Here is a 21,073-nt window from a genome sequence, read left to right as displayed (position 1 = left end):
TACATTATATCAATATACACATCAAAACAGACATCAAGTATGACACAAATAAGAAAATGTGAAATGAAAAAATGGTATTAAAAGAAACAAAAAAAAAAAAAAACAAAAAATTTCCTTTAACGCCTAGATGTGCGGTGGTTGATTTAGACTCTTCACATTGCTTTGGGGAGTATTTTTCTTGTTATTTCGAGTAATTTCAAGTGAGTGAAATTCTATTCCACCTTTTGCAAAATAGAGCTATTATTGGGGCAAAGCAGAGTAAATATTTACAACAATTACTCACAAGTTCTGATCAGTGTCAAGTTCTCACATTTACAACAAATCATTAAGTGTCTTGTGGGTTTAGCCATCTACATTTAGCTATCTACTCTAGTGTCATTAAACTTCGACTTGCAAATGTTGTGGCAGTGGTCAATCGAATTAAACACATTGCAAGCCTTTTGATGTGGAGGTTCCGGCTCCTCTTTTGGACTTTGCTACCATATATCAAAAATCTATTAAGCCAGATGTTTTTAAGCCTATTAAGTTAATATCATAATCTCCTTAATCTGGTCAAGCTGTTCTATAAAAGCGATGAAAAGAAATGTTTAAAATCTTTTTTTTTCTTCTGAATGAATAAATTGCTGGGAAGACATCCTCCAGGTTGACATATTCATTGAAGGATACAATTACTTAAAGTAGCACATGATGCACAGTATCTAACCTCATATTTTTCTATCTCTTTTCTCCCATTCTTGATGGTTCTTAGATGCGATTAGAATAGCCATAATAAGCTCCCTACTATAAAATCAGTTGATTCTTCTATGACTGGGGCTTGCTACAAAAGATAAACCAATTCAATTAAAGAATTATTAACAAGAACAAATGGGAAAAGATGTATAGCATTTCAGCTCCAAAGGATAAAATAAATATTACTAGGGATACAAGAGAATCTGCTTCACAAATATGGATTATAAGCATTAACAAATTAAATAAGCGGGGGCACTCACTAGTTCTGTAAATCAAAGGTGAAGAGAATAATTTAATATTTTGAAAAAATAAAAGATGACATCAAGAGAGAATTGTAGAAGTAGCTCATTTTGGTGCAGGATAGCTAGTTTTAACATTAAGTTTTTCTCTCAGTAATTGCAACCTAATAACATTCACTGAAGCGACTTGTGAACTGATCAAACATGATTGATTTATCTGATCATAGCACTAATGTTTGTTTTTTTGTTTTTTTAATACAGACTAGAGGAAGTCAGACATACCAAATAACCATCTCATACTTTCGAATATCTATCTGTAACAGTTAAGCATTGAAATTTGTCTTGTCAAAAGGTAGCATTATCACATATGTACACCAAAGCTACACACAAATGCGTTTGCTTTCCTTTTCCTGGATTCCAGAATCAATGCGATCTTGAGGGATTGGCTAACTGGCTAGTATTTACGAAATGTAACATGACCTATATAGTTGATGAGAGTTATTATTGAATTTATTTATCCACAGAAGTAGAGGGATATAATATTAATTGAGGAGCAAAACATTATATATGATGAGGCATCCTACAGGTATATAATATATATTTTGACTTCCAAATCTTTATTTTTGATATTGATTTTTGAATCCAACATTTCTCAAACAAAGGGAGGAAGAAGAAGCGGAGATGGAAATCCCGGAGAAATAGCCCTAAACAATCCAGGGAAGAATGTGTAGAACTGTGGAAAATAAGACTCGAGAAATTGTCCAAGAGAAAAATAAGGCGTAATTTGTAGAAATGTAAGTATTTTTGGTTGCTAGGTTGCTTGGTTTGTAGGTTAATACATAATCTATGATATGTGTTAGAAGGGTGCACATGCTTTGTGCATTTTGGTATTTTTGACCCTCTACTTGATATATGAAAGTGATTATCTTTGTGGTTGTTCATACCTATTTGGGGTATGAACAATCGCTGTTCAAACCCCCAATATGAGCTATGAACACTCATTGTTCATATCTTAACATGACCTATGAACACTCATTGTTCATGTGAACAACCATTGATGATGCATTAGCCAATGCATATGTCATTGAACTTGGCATATGTGATGCGTCTAAAGTTGCCAATGCATATGTCAATGAACTTGGCATATGTCAATGAACTGGAAAAGCGGGCAACAAAGTGAGGAAAGACATGGACGCGGCCATATTTGATCAGAAAGCGTCAAAATAAGCATAACCCATTGCTTTGCGTGGGCACCACCCTCCTCAGGGCCTTAAATCCATCGTTTAGAAATTCTCATAAATCACGTTTTTTTGCCATTTTAGGAAAGTTTTGTTTTGCTATATCTTTTTGATAGGAGAGTCCGTTTTTATTTGGCCATTTGTGTTAGTTATATTTTGATTAGTAGTTTCTTAATATGTGGTTATCCCAAAACTTTCCATTTTGAAAATTTTCAAGTTTTGTGGTAATCGAGGTATTTAAGCCTATATAAGGAGGCTGGTAGTGCGTATTAGAGTTTTCAGTTTTGGTTTTGAGTTAATCATATTAAGAGTTACCACAATTGGACTATGAACAGTGATATTAAGAGTTAATCATATTATGAGCTATGAACATTCTTTGTTCATATCACAGTGGACTATCAGCGGTGATTGATCATAGTTCTGGAGTGTGCCGAGTATTACTCTTATTTATAGGCCCATATAAACTCTGGACAATTAAGATCTAACAATTAATTATCCTCTTAATTATCGCTCCATTAATTATTTTTACATAATACATTCGTACAGCGTTGGGTATGTAGATACTATGTATGTTCTTTATAATCACATATAGCGTTTTGAAACATAGTACCTTTAAAGGTGTTACTTATGACATACTTTCTTGGATGACTATTTGGATGACATACTATCATGTATGTCAAAGGAATGATATATATACATTTGTCTATACTAATTTTTAGTGAATTTTAATCACATACTTTACTAATTATAATGCTTTGTGAGTTTTGAGATTTTGCGGCTCCTTGGAGCCTTGAGGAATGAATGTTACACGCGTCCAATGAATGGTGCACGAGTTAGGAAAATTTTCTAGTAGGGTGGAGTCCAATACAATAGCTAACACAATAGCATTTTGGATAGTGATGGATAAATATGATGATCTATTTTGGATGATACTTAGGCACCTAGCTTTTTGGGATAAGTGTGTAACAACCGGAACTTATAAATAACTATAAATAATTCCAAAATATAGTATTTGGTTGAATATGGATTTTGTTAGTTGGTTCAAATTTTCGTTTCATATGATTCTTAGGAAATTCGAAGAAAAGAGTGGAATCCAAAAAAGAGAAGCAATGAAATCTCATGTAATGGCATCTAATTTAAGAGAGAGAGAGAGAGTGAAAAAATGACTTTTTCGTTGTGAGAGAGTTAGATATGACATTTTCTTTCCTTTGTGAGAGAGTTAGAGAAAACTTTTAGATGGTTTCTTTGAGGTTTTTTGAGAGAGAACATAACAACAAGAAGTACCAAATCCAAAATAAATTCTAACTTCATTAAGTCATGACCCAATAATTACATAGTCATAAAAACCAAAGCACCTAATGAGTAATCAAATCCTCATGAAATTATCCTTAACAAAATTGACATTTTCAGCAACATGGACAAAATGGATCATCACTCTTGTCCCCACATTCTAAAATCTAAAGTATTTGTTACTTACGGACCCCAATTTGTGTTGGGCGGGACTCCCAAAAAAACTATTATTACAAGTGTGCCATTGGTCTCAAAAATCTCAAAAAAACAATTATTACAAGTATGCCATTGGTCCCAAAAAGTTGAATTAAAAACCCCAAACTTAAACGACCAGGATAGGTCGTTTGGGACTTAGTACAAACGACTTGGCCACACCGTTTGGGACTTAGCCTAAAAACTTCGCCACACCGGGTCAAGAACCCAAAAAACAGAACTTTAAATTTTTCAAAGTTCAAATCCCAAACGACATGGCCATACCATCCGGATCGAGTCCAAACGATGTGGCCATGTTGTTTGGGATTTGACTTTAGAAAGCCAAAATAAAGTTTTTGGAACAACGTGTTGAAAAGGTTTTGTGGGCGAAGTTATCATTTTCGTCATGGGAATGCGAAAAGGTTTTGTCAGGCCGAGGTTTGTGCAGGTAAGGGTTTTTGCCTTTTCGGTTTTGAAAGGTTTTCGCCCCTTCATTCTTCAATCAAAGGAAAGGAAAGGCTAGAAAGAAAGAAATTTTTCCATCCTTTGCTATGGCGCGTGCTTTTAATAAAAATTGATCTTTCTTCTTCTTTTTATTTTGCAATGTCAATGACCCGATTGATAGTTTGAGTGGGGAAGTTTATGTTGATCAGTGGATTGAGAGAACTTTGAGTGATGAAGATGTTAGGGTTCAGTAGTGGAGGTGAGGCTTCATCGCCTTTGCCATTGGTACTAATCGCAAGTCCTCATCCTAATACCTAGGAGGAACCAGGTATATTCAGAATAATTTTAGATCTTCCCAACTCCCGGGATTAAATCAAGAATCAAAAATTCAGGTAAATGGTCTTCCATTAACCAAATTTAGATTTCCCCACCAGACCAGCACGACATCCATTGATAATTTGCAAAATTTCATTCCCCGAAATCACGGAAATTTCCTCCCTCTCCAAATCCACCACATCACCAAACTTAAGTAATATATCATTTTGGAAATCATTTTATTTTGGAGCATTTGTACATCTTTATAGAGCTTTAGTCTGGGCTATTAAATCGTTGAGTACTCCCGAAAGTAATCAATGAGTACTTGCTACTCACGCTTAGCCGAATCCGACTAACAATTTAATCCCGATCAATCGGCTCAAAACTCCCCAAGTACTTTCGGCCGATTAGGGCTAATGGCTCGATTAGTCGAGTAATTGTGTTCACTATTTCAATGTTAAACATTGAACTCAACATTTTGCTGATTCGACCAACCCTCGATTACGTAAAGTTCTACACTTTAATCATATTTATTTTAGTTGATTGAGTGTTTTAATTGTTTATTGATTGATTGGGTTCTTAATTGGCTTCATTATGTTGGTATTTCAAAGTTAAATATATTTAATAATTATTTGTAAAGAAATGTAGTGTTATGAAAAATCATCCAATTAATCCCCGAACGATTACACCTACTCACTTTCGCTCTTCAAGCTAAATGTGTAGCGATTTATTTAACTGTACAGGCTTTAGCAGAGGTAGGGTGGTTGATTGGTACCTCAGAGAGTTATAAAAACTTTTTATTTCAGGTTTAATATGGCTCAGACAAATCGAAGTGGAAATGGTCTGAACTTTCAAGAAAGAAATCAACGTATCATGCGTATCATGCGTCGTTCTAGGCAGTCTAGGTACGAGGCGCAGATTCTTCTTGAATCAATATATCAGATAGAGGCAGCAAGAGCGCCCGAAATGAAGCAGGAGGCATCAGACTCCTCCCCAAATGCAAACAGTTGATCAACTTAGTAGATGAAGAATTAGCTGCTTTGGGCCATGGTAAGGATCAAAATGGTCAGTCCCTTTTCAGTTGTCATTTTGGTTTATGGATTATGAATAGGATAAATGAACTATACAGACTTAGTTGGTAACTTGGTAAACACATGTATTGTTGGCGTCATTTTCTATGTCGTACTACTGTCAGGTATTAAGGTTATCAACTGATCGATTAAGTAAATATGTCTTTTATTTAGAACGAAGGTAAAAAAGGTGATGAACAATGTTCAAGTCCCATCAACTAATGCTAAGAGGAATCGATCAACGCGATCAAGCAATCAATCCAATGCTAGGAAACCGCGAAAAATCAACTGGAGAGGGTATGGAAGAGGTAATTCATGGCATGGAAACCGCTTTAGTTTCTGAAAAGGGTCGTAATATGAAGAAACAAATTACTGGTTCTAGTGTTGAACATACAGAAGAAGCAAAGATCATTGCTGAATTAGAAAATGTGCCTGACCTAGATAGCATTACTTTCATTAAAGCTTTAGAGCTCCTTGATGATGACAAAAAAGCAAGGGTGTTCATGGTGTTAAGGCTAGAGAGGCGTAGGGAATGGTTGCTATATCATCTAGCCAAAAAATGATTTGGAATGTAGGAACTAAAGTGGTGATCCATTTTGTGTTTGTTCTTGAAACCGCATATCTTTTCGTGGGTCATTCGGTGCTTTAGTTAGTTTTTGCCTATAAATTTAGAATGTGGATCTTGGATGCTAATGTGATTATCCATTGTATATGGTGCTGAAAATGTATATTTTGTTCGGTTCATTAGTTGCTTTGGTTGTTTATGAGTCCCATTTAGATGATCGCGGACCCCAACCCCAGGTCGGACTCCCACAAAAACAATTATTACAAGTGTGCCATTGGTTTCAAAAATCTAAAAAAAACCATTATTACAAGTATGCCATTGGTCCCCAAAAATTGAATTGGAAACCCCAAACTTAAACGACCCGGATAGGTCGTTTGGGACTTAGTACAAACGACTTGACCACACCGTCTAAGTCCCAAACGACCTAAGAGCCCAAAAAACATAACTTTATATTTTTTCAAAGTTCAAATCCCAAATGACATGGCCACATCGTTTTGGACTAAGTCCAAATGGTGTGGCCATATCGTTGGAGACTTAGTCCAAACGGTGTGGCCATATCGTTGGGGATTTTTAGGATAGAACTAAAACGCATGACCCAGCAAAAAAAAAACGTCCGAAGTCGACTGTGATTGGTTGGTAGAAATAAAATAACAAGTTAAACTCTCTCTCTATCTCCTCTCTCCTGTTTTCTCTCTCTACACCAGCCAATCACAGCCGACTTCGGATGGTTTTTTTGTGCTGGTCCATGTGGTGTAGTCGCCAGGCTAAATCAATGTCTTGTGAGATGAGATGTATCGGCCCTCACATCTGGGGCCACTCACACACAAGGAGTGGCGTGTATTGCATCAATGGCACTGCATCGTGGTCTCTAAGATGTATCGCGGCGCGAGGATGTGGGGCCTTTGGATCGGTGCCGTGATGCAATACACACACAACCCCGTGGATGAGTGGCCCGGATGTGAGGGCGTGCACCATACATCTCGCCGCATGATAGATTTAGCCCAAAAAATAAAGGGAGCTTGTGTAAGTACTCTCCGTTCTACACCCAAAGACACGTGTCCACACATCAGTCGTGTTCCACCCGGTTAAGTACCAAGTCATCGTCGTTGTCCCCTAAACACCAAACCTCTACAATTGATTAGGCTATTTCATTATGACTCGCTATTTGATTAGGACTGCTACAAACAAACAAATTGATTATGTTCTCGTTTAATTGCAAAGATAACCGCATACTACATTGGCTTATAACGAAAACTACATTGTTTATTTAAAGAACAAGCATAATAAAACCGAATCGATAATAAACTAGAAAGATTGATGTCCGACATGAATGGGAGAATGGAGTGATTGCCGATGGTTGGGATTCTTTTGACAAATAATAACTTCTCTTCATGAAATCGCACCCTCAGGATCGTCATTGCATTCAAAAACTGCAATATTTTCGTGGGAAGGTCAACGAAAAACGGGTGACGGTAATGTAGTGAATAGTGAATACAATTTGTCCAACGAAACGCCCTCGGTTCACTCCACAACCTGTTGTCGTAATCATGTAAAACCCTAAATTCTAATTTCTCAGTAGCATTGTTCTCCTCACCTCAGAACCTGAACATAATAGCAATAGTACCATTAAACTGAAACAGTTTGTACGACTTTGGTGGGGATTTAGTCTGCCATCCTCGTCCAAGATTCAAGGGCAATGTTAAATACCAATATGCCTTCCTCATAAAGAGACCAGTGAAGATATCCTTTTGCAGCCACCGCGGGCTGCTTCCTGATGCGTTCAACCTTCTCCATTCCAAACTTCGGGAATCAAACAATTCAACATACTTGATGCGAGATAGCTTCGTTTTATCTGCTCGGGTAGGCCTTACAGAGTTGAATTTGGGATCTGACAGTCGAAACATAATGGTTCCATTGAATTCACCAACAACATTCCATGGGATTTTGCAAAGAATCTAACCCTAGGAGTATGATTTGATACTCATGACATACTTTCTTGGATATGACTATTCATATGGCATACTATCATGTATGTCAAACATATTGATATAGACAATTATTTGTATATACTAATTTTTAGCGAAGAGTTTTTAATGGCATACTTTACTACGTATAATGCTTTGTGAGTTTTGAGTGTTAATGAAGTGAGCTAGGATTTTTGCAGCTTCCATGGAGCCTTGGAGGAATGAATGTTGCACACAGCACACATAATGAATGGTACGAAGTTAGGGAAAATTTTCTAGTAGGGTGGAGTCCAATAGCTACACAATAGCAGTTTGGATAGTGATGGACAAATATGATGATCTATTTTAGATGATACTTAGGCACCAAGCTTTTTGGATAAGTGTGTAACTTCGGAACATAAATAATTCCAAAATATAAATAATTTCGAAAAAGAGAAGCAATGAAATCCCAAGTAATGGCATCTAATCTCGAGTCCAAGTAAACAATTAGTAGTTAATCTTACTTATCGATTTTGTTTACAATCATTATCTCACTGTTTTTATTGCTCTACCTATCACTAGTCTGCAACGTTTTGCAACATATTAATTCTTGAACATGAACTATAAGTAAAATACTTTACTCCATGTAACTAATTGAAGTCATAACCATGGAAATTCCTGCTTCTGAAGAGTCTTGAGCTAGACCTAATGCCCTAGTAGGTCTACGGTTTTAGCTTAATCAACATTTAGAAGAACATATGAAATGTGCATGTTTAGAATCAATAGTAAGAGCTCACCAACACCTGATGCAAAGACAATAGTGTTAAGGTATTACAAATCTAAAGGCTACATTCTATTGACTTGTTCAATAACCCTAGAAACCTAATACAAATATATACATACCCCAAATATATGCCCTGCAGTTGATTACAATACCCTTACAGAATGACCTAAATATCCTTATTATCGTAACAAAGGTAATGCAAGGAAAGATGCAAGCAATAAGCGTTTCAAGTTTTTCTGATTCCATAGAGATGGAGGTAATCAGTACAATGCTATGATGCAAAGAACACTCGTGCAAGCAATTATATTACGTTGAGAGCGGTAAATGGGAAAGGCTTAGTCAAATGCAGTGTTAAGAGATCTGACCTCTTATTTTCTTATAGTTAACTAAACTGCAAGAAATCGAGCACCACAAGCAAGCTCCAACAGCTTGTTTAAGAAGTGTGAATGCAGTAAATGTAATGTTTTTTGTTCTTTTTTGTTATGAAAATGTTAGGGGTTCAGGGCGACCCAAACCTGCATTCAATGAGTTGTATCCCAAGACAGTCTTTTTCCACAATACACTGTAGGCTTTCATTCAGTGGAGAGTAGAGTACAAAATTGCATCCCCAGGCATACTCAAATACATTACAAATTGAAAAAGAGATGAATGATATGGAAGATAATATTTATAAGCAATATTGAGTATTTGATAGTTTAGTACGCATGACAATAGAGCATTAAAGCTTATTGTTTTTAATACCCATTTTCTACCAATGTAGTATCACTTGCCTTTAGTTAGAGCTATACCAAGCAAAAGCCCTGACCTAGCATTGTTCCCAAAACACTATCCTCCAATATCATCAATTTACCTTTTAAGTCTGTTTGAAACCCTAACTACTCTAGTAAGTTAGCCACATATCCCAAATGATGGGTATGAGATACTAGGAACTGCCCAAGGATTAAAAAAGAAAAGAAAAAAGGTAACTTAAGTTAAAGAGAATGTACATCAAAATCAAGAAATTTAGATACAATTCAAACAAATGGGGATATTATATCCAACCATAATTGGGTCAACCATCCCAAGTCTGTCTCAATTGCTCCGTCTACCACATTATTTTCTTTCTCTCAAAAGAGACAACTCACTAACAAGACAAGTAAACAAACCTAATCTCACCTTCACAAACTTGAGACGTGGCTATATGCAATGCAACACATCCCGTGCACCTAGTATAAAATGTTTGGTGCGAGAGTGGTATTGTATCCTGACATGGATATAACACCATGACATAACCGATGTGTACCAGTCCGGTCAACATATGGGGATTGGGTTAGCTGTAGCAATGAAATCACATAACATGGAACAATCTATTTATTTTCCGTGACTCTTAAGCCTAAGCAATTTATGCATCATTTATATAGAAAAAGTTATCAGGGTCCCCTTTGGGGCATCTTGGTTATGGACGCGACTGTGGTGACTTCGATGACCGAGTCCCTCGAACAAGCCAAGTTGCCACCCACAACACAAAAGATAACACAAGTGCGAAAGCTTTGTAACAAAACTAAACACCACTGCTTCATCGTGTGGTGCCATTTACACAAGTTAATATATATAACAAACTTAAAGAAACTACAAATTGTCCAAAATACATGATGAACAACAACAAAATTATACACGACCAGAATATTTAATGTAGTCCTACTCTAATTACGAAAAGTATGGTCGGACACAGAATGAACACCTAAGTGTAAACACACTAAGCAAACATAGATGACCAAGTGAAGTAGTCCTAGTCTGCATCGGACTCGGCCCCGCATATATATATACGCTTTTTTTTTTAATTATTGGCTAAATATTGTAGATATTTTTGGTAGTACCCTATGCGGGTTGCATATTTATTTTTGCTATGTATACTTTGGACAAATTTATCTAGTTTTCATGGAATTTAAACCTTTGTACCATATATGTAGAATGTATATGACATGATTTGGTCAGATGGTGAATTTTAACTAACTTAAATACCTGACACATTTTAATATGGCTAAATCTACTGTACATTTTCTTTACCATGGGTTGCAAGTGAATAAGTATACTGTGCGCGAGATGTATGGTACGCTCTCACATCTCGGCCACTCATCACAGGAGGTGCGTGTGTATTGCATCACAAAGTACTGATCCAAAGGCCCTCACATCTCGCGCACTACTTCTTAATATATGGCTAAATCTACTGTACATTTTCTTTACCATGGGTTGCAAGTGAATAAGTATTTGGTTCTACTATCTTGAGGCCTCGTTCTTGTGAGTGAATAGGTCCGTTCCAGTACCAATGCTTCAAAGTGGGTCGCTTGAGGACAGACAGAAACCAACCAAACTCCCTTTTGTCCCGCGTAACCCCCCCCCAAAGCCTAGATCGTTCTGTCCGCTCACTTGAAAATACGTCCAATTTACTCAAGAAACAAGACTTTTTTTTTTTTGGCTCTATTATTTTTAGAGTTTTTATGAAATTGGAACACCCCCATAATTTCAAGCGAAATAAAATCATTGTGAAGTAAACACCCTTGAACCAACCAAAATTATAACAGTATGAAGATACTAATTTCAAACAAATAAGATGAAAATAAAGTATCTTCAAACCAAGCAAAACCGGAACAGTATCGATATATTAAATTCACATCAATAACTAACAAAATATAAAACATCCTCGTAAAACATACCTTTGAAGCAAGAAAATCAAAGCAGAATCAATGCAAGCAAAATCTAAGCAACAGAAACGAAAAACCATAAATTAAGAGAGAGATGAAAAACAATTTGTTAACAATTAATGGAGAGATGAGTGGAGTATTCTACTTACCCTAGCTAGTTTAGAATATCGCACAGCAGCAGTTAGAAAAGAGTGTGTACTAGCCAGTGAGGCAGTGAGGGAGAGAGGAGAGAAAGGGAGGTTTTGTTTCCTCATATATGAGCGATTGAGCGGGGATATTGAGGTTTCCAAAAGGATTCAAAATAATGATAGAGCGGGATTTTTTGGTTTCCAAATTTCGCCAAATTTTCGGGTTGCTTTGGTTTCCTTCTTTCGCAAAATTTTGAAATTTGCATTGACCAGTATGACCCTATGAAATTTGAGTATCAGAAGTCAGAACCGATGGAAATTTGACTAAATTTCGTCAACCTTACCCGATATGGGTCAAAGTCAGAACTAGTTTTTTGACCGGATCAGGTTAGACCACTAGTTCAAATAAAACCAGAGCGGTTCTTTGTTAGAGAAAAATCGCGCGCCATTAGTTTTGGTACAGCCCGCACCCAGCACATCGTAGATTTAGCGATATGATTATAACCTGTAATTATAATGGCTCAATTATAATTGAGGCAACTAAAGGAAGTATTTGGTTGAATCAACATGGCCAGGTTAATTGAAAACTCCAAAGTTAAACACGTTTTTTAACATTTGAACAACCGAGTTGACCGGTTCATCAGTTCAAAACTTGAATCGGGCAGTTCAAACTTCAAACCATAGTACAAAATATCAGGATATGAGTGTTTATCGATACTCAATTTCTTGATATGTATCATGGATATATCCCCATCTTTGGGGACATTTTACATTGTTTGATGGGAGGGGTTCAAGGTACATATCTTATCTTAACACTTAAACAAACTCAAAATTGTTAGGGCATTTATAAGTTTTGGATTAGGCTAATTTTTTGTGGATATGATTTTCTAACTATTTTAAACATTGTCACAAATATTTTAAAAAATATATGCTCATATATTATAAACTTGCTAAATACAATATCAACAATGGTGAAAATGAACGGTCTACAATTAGCCAAATTTTGTAAATTGTTAACTACATTAAACAAGTTTTGAATTTTTGGATATTTTTATTATTTGTGAGAATGTTTAGAATAGTTAGGAGATCATATCAACAAAAAATTGGCCTAATTCAAAACTTATAAATGCCCTAACGATTTTGAGTTTGTTTACGTGTTAAGCTAAAATATGTCCCTAGAACCCCTCCCTTGTTTGATATGGAAATATCGTAGATATATCTAAAGCAATCTACTATCTATATACTAAAGCAGAGACCTATTGTATTTTATATCCTACAATCCCACGTACATGGGATCTCTTTGGAAGGTTTGAGTATATTTCCAATTCTTATATTTGGAGAGTTTGAGTGTATTTCCAATTCTTATCTATTTGATTAAATAAAAAAAAAAAAAAAGATACTAGAAAATATGTGATTTGTAGAAGGTAATTTCCTATTACGAATCAAACACTTTTAGTGTTCCAATTCTTATATATTTGATCAAATAAAAAAAATACTGTAAATTAGGTGATTTGTAGAAACTAATTCCCTATTACAAATCATACAATTTTAGTGTCTATGATAAAGCACCGACATATTTTTTTGAATATATCCTTAACATGGCCTCAAAACACAGTTATTATACAAAAAATAACATCACAAAATAACAGCAAAACAATAATGACAAATATTTTAAAATATGTATTCTAAATGAAACTAACGTCAAAAAACAATTAATGGGGAATCGAAAACTGGATGCAAATGTATCGAACTAACCTCAAATAATATTTAACAATAAATTGGAAACTGGATGCAAGTGCAAGCATCGAACTAATCTTAAAAAGTAATTAATATAAAAATCGAATATGGATACAACTACATTAAACTAACCTCAAAGAATAATTAACAGGAAATCAAAACTTGGATGGAAATACATCAAACTAACATGAAAAAATAATTGTTGGAAAATCGAAAATTGGATGCAAATGCATTGAGCTAACTGCTAACCCTCGAAGATTAAATTAACGGGAAATCGGAAATTGGTTGCAACTGCATTGAACTAACCTCAAAGAAAAATTAATTATAAATTGGAAACATATAATGCAAATGTGTGGAACTAATCTTATAAAATAAGAGTTAGTCTTCAGTGCGCATGCTGTATGGTATGCATGCAGTATGGGCCTTTGGATCAGTACTTCTTTGATGAAATACACCCACCCTCTGTGTGTGATCGAGTGGCCCAGATGTATCTCGCGCACGATACATCTCGCGCACCATAGATTTAGCCATAAAATAATTAACGGGAAATCAGAAACCGGATGCAACTGCACTGAACTAATCTAAAAAAAATACACTAGATGCAAAACCTCAATAAGTAATTAATGGGAAATCGGGAACTGGTTGCAAATTAATTGAACTAACCTCAAACAATAACTAACCTCAAATAATAATTTACATTTATTGAATTTGGATTAATACAATAATTATCTGAATGCAAGTGCATGGAACTGACCTCGAAGAACAATTAACAAGAAATTGAAAATTGGATGCAAATGTATTAAACTAACCGAAAAAAGAATAATTAATGAGAAATCATAAATTTGATGCAATTGCATTGAACTGCTCTCAAAAAATAAATAACGGGAATTGGAAATTGGATGCAACTGCATTGAACTAACATCAAAATATAAATAACGGAAAATCATAAACTGGATGCAAATACATTGAACTAACCTCAAAACATAGTTGGGTTATATGTTGTGGGAATATCTCGATAAGTATAGTTTTGCATTTAAAATGGTGTTTATCTTATCTCTTTCCGTATGATTGGGATATCCTTGCTATTCAAGTAGCTTCAATATATATGAACTTCGCCTTATTAGGTAATCTCACAAAACTTCAATCAAACTTCTATTATTAAACAACAAAATGAAGTTGAGGGGTTTTATCAAAGGTGAGTTTTTTTTTTAATGGAGAGTGAGATTTTCACGTTATAAGAAATTTGGTCGAGTAATCAATATAATATTAATATATAATAGTTATGCATATTTGCAAATATTTTTTAGAATAATTAATATAACAACACCCGTTTGTAGATAATATTTGAAGATTCCACATAGCGAGCCATGCATAATTTAAAGAATAATTAACGGAAAATCGGGAACTGGATAATCTTCGATGATCCCACATAGAAAATTAAGCATAATTTATTTTTTATGTCATGTTTGCAAGGGCATGTACTACAAATGGATTAGTAGAAGTTGGTATTACACACCACATTGGATAATTATAAGAAAGTCGGAAACTCGATTCAAATACATAACTAAGCTCAAAGAGTAATTAACGGGAAATCGGAAACTTTATGCAAATGCAATAAACTAAACTCAAAAAGTAATTAACTATAAATCGGAAACTGGATGCAATTGCATTAAACTAACGTCAGAGAATAACTAACGGGAAATCATAAATTGGATGCAAATCCTTGAAAATATATTTAACGGGAAATCGGAAACGGTATGCAAATACATCAAACAAACTTCAAATAATAATTAATGGGAAACTGGAAATTGGATACAAATGTATTAAACTTAACTCAAAAAATAATTAATAGAAAATTAAAAACTGAATGCAACTGCATTGAACTAACCTCATAGAATAATTAGTGGGGAATCAGAAACTAAATGCAAATGCATTTAAATAACCTCAAAGAATAGTTAACGGGAAATCAAAAACCGGATATAATTGTATCGAACTAATCTCAAATCATAAATAATCGTAAACTAGATGCGGATCTATTGAACTAACCTTAAAAAGTTGAGCATGTCTTTAGTCTTGCAGTCGTATGGGCCTTTGGATCAAGATTACTTTTGCATTGCAATACACACTCACCCCGCTTTGTGTATGAGTGGCCCGTGATGTGATGGCACACCATACATCACGCGCACCATAGATTTAGCCTAAAAAGTTATTAACAGGAAATCTGAAACTGGATCCAAATGCAATGAACTAATCTCAAAGACTAATTAGCGAAACATTGAAAAATGGATGAAACTGCATTGAACTAACCTAAATGAATAATTAACGGGAATTTATAAATTTGATGTAACTACATTGAACTAACCTCAAAAAATAATTAACGGGAAATCGGAAACTTGATGCAAATGCATTAAACTAACCTCAAAGAACAATTAACATTAAATCGGAAATTGGATGCAACTGCATTGAACTAGCCTCAAAGAATAATTAACAGAAAATAAAAAACTGGATGCAACTGTATTAAACTAAAATCAGAGATTAACTAACGGGAAATCAGAAATTGGATGCAAATGCATTGAAATAACCTCAAAAAATAATTAACTAGAAATCGGAAGCTAGTCGGATGTAATTGCATCGCACTGACCTCAAAACATAAATGTCTACCTTTTTAGCCTTCTCACGTGAGTAATTAGGAACCCAAAATGAAAGTGAGTTTATGTGTAGCTCGTATTTAAAATGGCTAAATCCATCGCGGCGCTTGAGATGTATGGTACGCCCTCACATCTGGGCCACTCACACACAGAGGTGAGGGTGTATTGCATCAAAGAAGTACTGATCCAAAAAATATGTATTTATTTATTAATTAATTAATTTAATTATTTATTTAAAAATTCACTGGATTGGATTTGGGATATGTGGGCCTGATTTATGGGCCCGAGTCTGTGTTGGGCTTGGGTTTCAAACCCAAATATATATTCATACTTTTCCAGATAATAGGGTTCTTAGAAAAATAAAATAAAATAAAAAGAGAAGGGGAGATAAAAGCTTGTTGGCTAGAGCATTGGAGCGCGACGATTCGGATTAGGAGGGATTCATCGAGCTTTTAATACAGGTGAGTGGTTATATTGATGGTGCGTAGGTAATGTGGGCCTTTGGATCACTACTTTTGCCATGCAATACACACGCACCCCTTGGTATGAGTGGCCCAGATTTGTTAGCATACCATACGACCTGCGCACCATAGATTTAGCCATATTTTTTTAAGGCTAAATCTATGGTGCGCCGTCACATCTCGGCCACTCATACCAAGGGGTGCGTGTGTATTGCGAGGTGAGTGGTTATATTTTTAAATTGGACTCGAGATCTCGAGATCTCTACAACCGGGTACAGAGATCATCTCTGTAACTGTGTTATCTCGCCGTTGATCCGAATCCGAGATGTGTGTGTGTGCCTCGATATCTGTGTGTGTGCTCCGAGATGTGTGTGTGTGTGCTCCGAGATACGAGATGTGTGTGTGTGTGGTACAGACTACAGAGATCAATCTCTGTACCCGGTTATAGATTAAATCTGAAACTATGTTGTATTATTGACCGAAGCTTTATTAATTAATGGCGGTTAAAGCCCAACATAAAGAAATCGGCATGTTTGTCTGTTTGAACTTTTCTTTCTTTGTGGTTTGGAATTTATTGATTGATGTCGGGGAGTAAGGGTTTTATGTTTGGTTATGGAGGTTTGAATGGGTGGGAACATTGAAGCTTTAAAAGGGTCTGTAATGGCGTGCCTAAAGATCGAAACCGTCCGGATTATTGTTTGAACTCTCCTTTTGTTGTGGTATGGTTGGTTGATGTATGATTGAAATGCGGATTGGGTGTGGGCTGTCGCCCTGTGGAAGTTAATAATGGCTGAATTCTAGATCTAGTTTTGATGAAGTATATGAATTGAATGATTTGAGGTTTTTGGTTTTGTTAAAGTTGTAGGGGTTTTTATGGGGGTTAAAATCGGTTGGTTGAAATGGGTGGGCGATTGGAACTTGATGGTGGTCGATTTGGTGGTTGCCTGGTTGGTGGTTGGTGGAGGGAGCTGGTGGTAGCTGATGGAGAAGATGACAGGCTGGGCCTTGGGCCAGTTTCAGTTTTTGGACTTTAGTTTTTAGTTGTTTGGGCCAACATTAGATTGTTTTGTTTGGGCCGGTCCACATTAGTTTAAGTTGTTGGGCCAGTTAGTTTAAGTGTTTGGGGCCAGTCCATAGGACTTAATAGAGATCCAAATGGGTCTTTCAACATTTAGACTTTTGGGTTATAAGGTTTGGGGTTTGGGCTTGGCTAGTGGGTCCGAACCATGACCTTAACCATGACCTTAGCCATGAGCCCATGAACCATGCACCTTTGCCCTTAGCCATGAACCATGGCTATGACCCTGAACCTGTTGAACATGGAAACGACAGTTTGACTTTGACAATGACGGGTTGACTTTGACCGTTGACTATAAAATGTTGACTTTTTATAGATTTTCACGTATTTAAGAATATGGACAAATGTAGTAATAAAATGTTGTCGAAATTGTATGGACTATGGACAAATCAATCTATATCTTCTATCTATATTAACAATACTGAGCGATTAGGGCCCCAGCTGCCCCCATCCTACGCTCAAATCTGTTCTCTCGACTTATGGCGTGGAAAATCTAAGTGATAAAGGCCCGTATCTTTGCTTTACAAAGAACATCCGACCTCATTGGATTTATCTCAGGTATTTTGTTCTACCTCTCCCGATCGTCTCTCTCTTATCTTTCTCTTAATAGTTTTTAGTTGCTCTCGCCTCTTCACTTTCTCTCTCTATTCCTGCTCATCAGGTAAGCTTTCGATTTTTAAATAAAAAACCCAGTAAGGGGTAGTCATTTTTAATGGGTTTCTTTTGATATTTCGGTCGGTACTCTGATTCGAATTTTTGTCTATGAAAACTATTTTATAAGTTTAGTGTTCCTTGACCCCCACAAGCTTGAAGCTTGTATCAATCAAAGTTAACGGGGAGGAACTTGAGGTAGGACGTAGAGGATGAGGATGTTATAGTATAGATTAGTGTTAGTTGAATATGTTTGTCTATTTTTGCAGAAAAATTGTATTCACTTGGATCTACATCATTTGACGCCGCTAGCACCACCGGTGGAAAATTCACTTTGGAAATTGTTAAAAAAAAACACATCTTTCGAGGTAAAGCAAGAATTTCTAATTTTGATATGCTCATACAGTGTACCTGTTTCACTATGAGTGTGCATGTTTTGTTTTGTCATAGGGGCTCGTCCTCTGGGAACTTTTATTCGGAATATGAAGCAGAGAGTTTCCAGAAAATCACGTTTTATCAGGTTTCTTCTATCATTGGTTCCGATTGCTAGCATTGTTGATCTATTCCAAATATATCAAGGTATGCAATTTGTCTTGTTAGGATCGCCCTGATATCATGGCAGCATATAGTTGTCGAATTGAAGCTGATAAAAATCTGTATACAGTTCTGTTATCAGATGGGAAGGAGAACTTGAGGTATTTTTAACTTATTCGGAATCGGAATTTGGAACTTGAACTAAATCATCTTCATGTTAGTTTTTTCACTTTAATTGTTGTCTCATTCTGTTGAAAGGTGGTAGACATTATGTTCTCTGGGAGGACCCATTCAAGAAACCTTGCTACTTGTACGTTTGCATTAGTTGCTGGAAAGCTAGAAAGCACAGATGAAACATTTGTCACTCACTCAGGTCGGAAGGTTTCCCTGAGGATCTGGACACCTGCACAAGATCTGCCAACAACATGTCATGCCATGTATTCACTCAAAGCAGCGATGAGATGGGATGAAGATGTCAGTACTTTTATCTATTTTCTCAGAAATACTTTTCGAAAACATTTTTAAAGCTTGTTGTGCTACATTTCACCATTGGAACAGGTGTTTGGTCTTGAGTATGACCTGGATATCTTTAATATTGTTGCTGTTCCAGATTATGACATGTAAGTTGTTGTTTTCTTGTGAATGGTGTTGTTGTCCCAGCATACAGATTGTATAATGCATTTGTTTTCTGGCTGAAATTCCCTTGGCACGATCATAATGGCCGTTAACATGATTTTTGCTTCCACTACGAATGATATATTTTTTTTCCTTGCCAGGGAGCCATGGAAAACAAGAGTCTGAATGTGCGTTAGTTCTTCAATAAAAAAAGTGTTTGCCATTTATCTTACCTGTCTCAATCTTCTACTTGGTCACTAAATATTCCATTCGAAATATGTCTTGGCATCGCCAGAAACTGCATCTGATGCAGATTATACTGACATTCTCGAAGTAATTGGTCATGAGGTAGGATTTTTATGTTTCATAATATGATGGTAAGATTCGTAAGTCAGTTGTCATGAAATTACATTCAGACTTTCATATATTTTGATATTTTGCAGTATTTCCACAATTGGACTGGCAACAGGTTGGCACATTTCCTTCATTTCACACAGCATACTTGAAATTATTCTTATTAAGCATTAATACATGTTATCTTTACTGCCCCTATTTTATATTTGCAATTAAAAATTTCCTGTGTACGCATTTTACAAATAGTATTCATCTGCATATTACGGTTAAGCTGTACTAATAATATCAATATTTTGTTTAGGCCAAAGTGAACACCCCCCTCCCTGCCCTCCACTACTAGGTTTCAAGGCATTAAGAGAGATTTCATTCTCATTATACACCAAGTTTTAGTCTTTATTATTATATTGTCATATTATTTTTTTCTCATTCTTATTATTTTTCTTATTCTTCTTCTGTATATGCTATGTTGGATACTTGGATGTATGATTAAGAGTTAACTTACAACTTATTTCAGAGTAACGTGTCGCGATTGGTTCCAGCTCAGCCTAAAGGAAGGTCTAACAGTCTTTCTTGCTCAGGTATAATACTTAGAGTTGAGTTATATACTTAGTGTGAAAGCCCCTATCCTACTGCTCTAACCCTGTTTTCTCGGCTTGTGACGTGGACAATCTAACTCATACCGGACCGTGTGCTGCTTTACACATCAACATCCGCCCTCATTGGATTTATCTCAGGTATTTTGTTCCACCTCTCCCGATCGTCTCTCTTATCTTTCTCTTAATAGCTTTTAGTTGCTCTCGCTCTTCATTTTCTCTCTCTCTATTCCTGCTCATCAGGTAAGAAGCTTTTGATGTTCCCCAAGCTTTCGATTTTTAAATAAAAACCCCAGTAAGGGGTAGTCATTTTTACTGGTTTTCTTTTGATGAAATATCTGATTTCGGTCGGTACTCTGATTCGAATTTTTGTCTATGAAAACTATTTTATCATTTTAGTGTTCCTTTACCCCACAAGCTTGATTTTTAATTTCCACGGGGTTGCTTCGTGGAGTCTACACATTCGACGCCAACCATAAGGTTTGTCATTTTCACATTCTTGAAATACGCCTTGGTCCTTTCGTCCGTGTATGATTCAAGAATTCACTGCGTTAACATCCACAATTGCTTTGTGCTAAATTGCTAAGCTCGCGAGTATGACAAAGGCATCACACCTAAGTTATATTGTTTCAATTTGTTCATGAGCAATGGTTAGCATGATTGCTTATGAGGAGTCTTTAGAGCATCCCAGGGACTTGGGTGGTAATTGGGGAGTGAGAATGAGAACCATCATACATAGTGAGCATGACTTAGGCCATACTAAGTTCAATGAAATGTTTAAATG

The 21,073-nt window shown here is 35.9% G+C and overlaps 1 long non-coding RNA gene across 1 annotated transcript; it reads left to right on the top strand.

Annotated features, from left to right (window-relative positions):
* Positions 1 to 18,641: 18,641 nt before the first annotated feature.
* On the top strand, positions 18,642 to 20,695 carry LOC147475172 (uncharacterized). The gene is made up of 7 exons (XR_015208869.1): positions 18,642 to 18,713; positions 18,794 to 18,888; positions 18,986 to 19,201; positions 19,286 to 19,530; positions 19,638 to 19,690; positions 19,786 to 19,811; positions 20,211 to 20,695. It is a non-coding gene; the product is annotated as an uncharacterized LOC147475172 (long non-coding RNA).
* The last annotated feature ends 378 nt before the right edge of the window (positions 20,696 to 21,073 follow it).

Source organism: Coptis chinensis, chromosome 9 (assembly GCF_015680905.1).
Source record: "Coptis chinensis isolate HL-2020 chromosome 9, ASM1568090v1, whole genome shotgun sequence".
NCBI classification, from domain to species: Eukaryota; Viridiplantae; Streptophyta; class Magnoliopsida; order Ranunculales; family Ranunculaceae; genus Coptis; species Coptis chinensis.
Note: the sequence above shows the minus strand (reverse complement) of the source record. Positions and strands in the feature narration are given on the sequence as shown.